Genomic DNA, 6,521 nt, shown 5'->3' with positions numbered 1-6,521 from the left:
TGATATCTCTCACCCTTATACCGGTCTTAGATATTCATTCTTCCGGAGCTTGTTACCCTTATGCCGGTAACACCTCATTCTTTGTTGCTTCCCCAGGAGTGTCTTTGTTAGACATTCCCCGGTGGAGTTTCTGTTGTGATTTTACCCTTTTTGCTGTACTGGCGTTTTCCCCAATATATGCAAATTTTCCCCGGCAGGGAGGTTCTGTGTGAATCTTTCCTGGTCTGAGTCCGGATTTTTTTATCCGAAGTATCCTTTGTGGATAGTTTGAGTCAGCTTGTGTCTTTCCAATGGATGTGCCTTCCTTTAGAATTTCTTCTTTTCCCCAGTTTGAGTCCTTCACTCCCCGGTGAGGTCTCCAGTCCAGTCGTGTTTTGTTCACGCCGCGTCAGTTTTGCCCTAATTCAGAGTCGTGTCCTACTCACGCATTCTTTCTTTTCTTATCCCCATAAGAGTCCTGTTAGAGTCTCTGTTCCTGGTGAGTGTATTACTCCGACGGATCGTCTTTTCTTCTTCGTGGATCCATATCCCCACAGAGGTTTTTTTTCTTTTGCATGCATACATCTGCATCATGAGGTCTCTTATGGACCAAAATTTGTCTCATTACTGTTATTTAAGCCCATTCTACCGCGTCGAGATGAAGATTTTTAAACTTCACTTCTCCGGCTAGAATGACCTTAAATAGGGGTATCTGTAAGACCCCAATTTTGTCCCTAAGATCCCTCATGGCATCATACTATAAAATTACATTGCCTCAAGGATCATTATGCACCTTGCTTGCTTCCTTGTGGGTGGGATATGTTTTGAGTGTGATTTCTGGATCACCAAGCATGTTTGTCATATGTATATCATTGCTTTTCATTTGTTTACTAACCAAAAGTACAAAAATATGTCATCTAACCTTGTTACTTGCAGATGAAGCAATTACAGGTCAAGACAGTCATTGAGCTATAGATGGTGGCCATTCTGAAGAATTTGGACCCCATAATCATTCCCAAAAGTTCATGTGAGCTATGACATCATTTTGAATCAAGATCTCAAGTGGTAGAGGTTTGAATTTCATCTAAGCATAGTCAGATCAACTGAAACCCTAGAAAAGTCAACTGCAAAGTCAACTGTGATTTTTGGAGGTGGGAAGTGATGGGAAATACTTCATTCATGTTCAAACAAGTCACATTTGACATTTCAAGCATCAACAATGAAGAATTTGAGGTCAGATGAAAACTTTCCAAAAATAGTAAGTGACCTGTAATTTGGAATTGCCAAAAATGGAAAGGTCTTCTCCTCAAGATTACATCATCAAGAAAGCTTCAAATGAAATTTTGTCCAACATGGAAGTTGAAGATCTTGCTCTCACCTTTCCAAAAATTCAAAGAACATGAATTTCTCATGTGTGGTTGAAAAGATATGGATCAATCATGGTCAAAGGATTTTGAACTTCAAACTTGCATAACTTTTGCACCATAAGGCCAATTGAGGTGGTTCTTTTTGTAACATTTTTCTCTTTATATGCACTATCCAAAACATGCATCATAGGCCATGCATTCTCATCACAAAAATATTTGGTTTTCCATTTGAATTTTGGAGGGAAAATCCAAATTCAAAAACGATGCATTGCCTTCACTTTCCACCATTGGCATTTGATTCAAAATCACATTTTAAGTGCATTTCCACCAGAACACGTGCACTGTAGCATTGGCATGCATGCATAAAGGGTGCATTTGCAAAATTGACATAAACACCTTATTTCACTAATTCCATTTGCATTAGCCTAATTAGGATTAAGAGCTTCATTAACAGATCATATATATATATAATCCTAACAGAAAATTGCAACAACAATTCGCAAATCTCAGATCTAAAATTTTCTCTCCAATTTTCTCTCAAACTTTTCATCAATTTTCTTCAAAAGCATTGCCTGGTTCTTGATTGATTCATCATCCACGAGCATTGGAGAGGTAGATTGAAGCAAGATTCATCAAGTTTCATCAAGATTCGAAGCTGTTGAAGTTCAAACTCATCCATGGCAGTTGGAGATTCTGGCTAGATCGTGCAAGTTTGAGCTATCATTCTTCATCCATTCATCCATATAAGCATTGAGGAAGAACTGTTTGTGCACTACAAGGCCTGAAAGCATCAATTCCAGTTTTGTAGCTTCAACAAGGTTAGAATTCGAGTTCATTGATTCATGAAATTGATATATGCATGTTGTAGATCTTTCATTGGTGATTAATCTGAGCTTTAAATCCATGAAATCCATGCAGAAGTGAATTAGTTATGTTGATTTTAAGTTTGGCATATGAATGTTCTTGGCTTCGAATCTTTTGATATAGTTTGAATTAGCACAATCCAAGCCTTGATCCGTGTTGTATGATGAAAGATGAGTCCAATGATATGTGTATTTTGAATTTCTGTGGATGTTTGTTCTTGAGGATGATGAATGTGATGAACATGATGAAGAACCTAGGGTTTTATGTTTCCAGATCGTGTTTGATCTTCATGAGCGCCTTGCTGCATGTGTTTTGGTGTTAGCGAGCATGTATTGGTACGCGTGGCCTTGATGTGGCAAATTGATTGGCTGATAGCGCTTCCCACAGCCACATAGACTTTAATGAAACACAGAGTTTCATTGTTAGCGCGCCCTAGTTTAAATTTTTACACGGTTCGATTCCCATCCGGTGCATTTCCAAAATTGCTTTGTATTATTTTCACATGTTCACCATGCCATTCATGCACCTTGCTTTCATGTTTTTTTTATTTTTCCTTTCACTTCCAAAATTCATAACTCCATAAATAATCATCCAAATGACATGAGATTTTTTACATCTTGTTCCTCATTGTGTCTACTATGTTTTGACTATTTTTCCAGAAATTGTGCTTCGATGGAATTTAATTTGGCCTAGGGTTTGTGTATGCATGTCCAATTTGTACCTTGCTTGCCATTTGTTTTGTGAAATGATGAGTTTTAGTCCAATGGTTTTGAAACTTTGCATGCTTAAACTAGACATCTTGATTGAAATTTTGGTGTTGAGCTTGCATTTTTCTCATTTCTGGTTGTTGAGATATGATCTGGTTAATGTAGGTGTCACAATGTGTGTCACACCTTTGCTTGCTCAACTTGTGAATTTTATTTGCAATGCCATATGAACTCCAAATGATCTGATTTTTTGTGTGATAGTTATTATGCATGTTGTGGATGATCATGAATTTTTGTGGAATTTTAGGATTCATGTCTGATTTGTTTGGGATTTTCCTTTCTGGGTTGACCATGTTTGAACTTTTGATGAGTGTTGAACTTCAATGATTTGGGAAATGCTTATGCTTTATCATATGAACTTGAAATTTTCCACATTGATTCTAGAAACTTTGAGGTTTATTGTGGCTTTGATTGGAGGTCTTTATCATGTTTGAATTCTGTTTTAGGCTTGTGCTAAGTTGATGTAGCATTTTGTGTCTCAATTGAGCTTGTTTATGCTAGCCTTGCCTTATGGAATTTGATTGCTATGCTTAAACTTGTCCAAATGCCTTGATTTTTGGTATGTTGATCATGTAATGTGTTCTGGTTAGCCATGATTTTTCTTGGGATTTATTGAACCATCTTTGAATTAATGTGCATTTGTTCATTTTGTTGCTTCAATGTGGTTTCATCTTGCCTACCTTGACATGTCTTGATTGTGAAATTCTTTTGGTAAGTGATATTGAAAGTGAGACCTTTTGGATTGTGATCTTAATTGATTGAAGTTGATTCATGATAATTTTGAGCTTCTGTTTTAAATTTTTTCCCCATCTTTGACCCTAGGCTTTGACCTAGTGGTTGGTTGCTCATGTTTGAAGTTTTGTTTCAGGTTACACATTCAAGTTACACAATTGATGATGCCTCATCTTGAGAGCATTTGATATTTGCTTTTGAATACTAATCTGTGTTTTGTAGGTTGATGTTCACTCTCTTGAGTTTGACTTGTGGCTCATGCCTTTGCCTATATTGGTTGTCTGTTGATATTAACTGTTGGTTGTTTGTCTGTATAGTATACTGATTTGTTTGATGTTTCCACAGGTACAATAGTTGCTTAAGTTCACTTTGAACTTGCTTTTGCTTGGTTGCTTAACCACCTTAGGTATAACCTTTCTTCTTCATGTAGTCTGGAAGACCTGGCCTGTTATGTGGTCAGGCACCTGTCTGAAGTCCTCCTTAAGAGGCAATGCTTGTGATTGTTTACTCTTTGTGCCAAGAAGGAAAAGTCCTCATATGAGGCAATTGGTAGATAAAAGAGATGTGTAGTCCATCTCCTACTATTCAGTGTGTCATCCCTTTGCTCACATAACATGTTGATGCATTGTAGATATTAACCCAAGATCTATAGAGTCATTCATTTGTGGAGAGAGTTCCAACTTTCTGAACTCCCACACCTTCTATTATTCAAAGCTCTCCCAGGCCAGGGATAAGAGCTATGAGGCACACCCCTCATCTCCTTTTCATTTTCTTCACCTTAACTCTCAATGTTAAGGTTAAGAGCACAACATACCCCATTCCAGTTGACTGTAAAGTCTAACCTTGCTTGAGCCTAATTGCTTGTATATAGTGTGTGCTAACTGAATGGATTGTTCTGCTTACTTGATTCATCTGTGCATCCTTGCTTATGTGTGCCTTTATGCATTTTGTTATCATTAATTGAACATCATTGCATGATCATTGTCCATATCTTTGTGACATCTTTGTCTTGTAATTGAGGAGTCAACTGTAAGTCCATCTATTGGGAGTTGTTTCCGATGACCATTGAGGAGTCAATCATAAGTCCATTTATTGGCAATTGTTTCCTATGATTTGGTAGGAGTTAAGTGTAAGACCATTTATTGGCAACTTATTTCCTCTTTCTCTTTGCATTTTTTTGCTTGTGTGAGGAGTCAATTGTAAGTCCATTTATTGGCAGTTGTTTCCCATGATCATTCCTTGGAGATTAGTATAAGTTCAGTTGATTGGCATCTGACATCCATGTTTGGTTTGCTTTTGTGAGACTAGTTTAAGTCTATAGATTGGCATCTGGTATCCTTTGTTGCATTGGTTTCTTTGTGTTGTGAGACTAGTGTAGATCCATTGATTGGTGTCTGGTATCCAATTTGTTTTGTGAGATTGGAATAAGTCCATTGATTGGCATCCGGTATCCATTTGCTTTGTTTATCTGTTATTTGCATTGTTGCCTTATTCCAAAGGAATCACTTGAATCATCTTCCATATGATTTCAAGAGGTGAACATCTAAGAAGTTTCACTTCCTCACCCTTCCATTTTTGTGTGTGTTTTCAAAACTCCCTTTTCACATGTTAATTCAAAAACTTTGACATATATTGTGCAAACATTTTCATCTCTTTTCAAATTAGAAACCTAGGCCTTAGGCCTTTGATTTTTCAAACTCCATTTCATAATACTTCTTTTGAATTAAATTCTAATCATACCTTGACCACTCTTTTGTGAATAAATTCTAATTGGTTAATCCAACTCATTCAATTGTTTTGTGGCCTTGTCCATTCTTGATAAGTTTTCATACATTAGCCATAGGTTTGATTTATCCTAGTTGGTTGATATTAATCTCACCTTCTTGTCCTTAGTGATTGAATTGTAAGACTTCCTTGCTTATTATAGGGTTAACCCCTCACTAGCAAGTTGAAGCTGTTCTCACATGGTGGACTCGCTGTTTGTATAAGGTTGAGTTTTCTCCCGTGGATAACGAAAGACCTTAGGGCTTTTGTTTAAAATGAACCCACTCATATTTTGGAAATCTTTTAGCCGAACTACGGCGTTTTGATCCTTACCTTCCATGGAAAGGTACGTAGGCAACGGGTTCATCCGTTCAAACACAAAAAAAAATAATAACTTGTGTATTCTTTTCTCATCCCTTCCATCATTGTTTGCACAATATGTCATAAACAAATAAACTTTTTAATACAATAAGTGTGAAAAGGGCTCCCTAGGAGTACCTAGGATGCATTGGGTGCCTAACACGTTCCCTTTGCATAATTTACCCCTTACCTTGACTCTCTGATCTTTCATTAGTTTTCTATGTGTAAAACTTCTTAGGCTTTTGTTCGCTTTTTAGCCATTCCTTTGGATAAATAAAAGTGCGGTGGCGACTCGATATCTTTGTATGCTTTGCTTTTGGTTTAATCAATAGACCATAAAGTGACGAATACACCGCTACACCTATGGGTTAAGGGGGAGTGCGCTCGGTATGACATCGCGTCTTATGCCTACGTATCTCATCTGGAATGAGAATCAGAGCAAAACGTAGTTCGACTAACTACGGGGTTGGTTTATGTTTGTGGGTGAACGACGTCACTACGCAATCTACCGGATGCTCGACCTTTGGAGACTTACTCACCTGTAGTAGAAGGAGTAAACATGTTCTTAGGAGAAGAAAAATCAATGAGGTTGTTTGGGTTTTAGGGATGCTCATGCAAAAGGGCAGTCCTAGACGAAGGAACCGTGCTACCTTACTAACATGCATAGAAGTAAACACGCTGACAAGGG

This window comes from Lathyrus oleraceus, chromosome 3 (genome assembly GCF_024323335.1).
Source record: "Lathyrus oleraceus cultivar Zhongwan6 chromosome 3, CAAS_Psat_ZW6_1.0, whole genome shotgun sequence".
NCBI lineage: Eukaryota > Viridiplantae > Streptophyta > Magnoliopsida > Fabales > Fabaceae > Lathyrus > Lathyrus oleraceus.
This window is presented reverse-complemented; position numbering follows the sequence as displayed.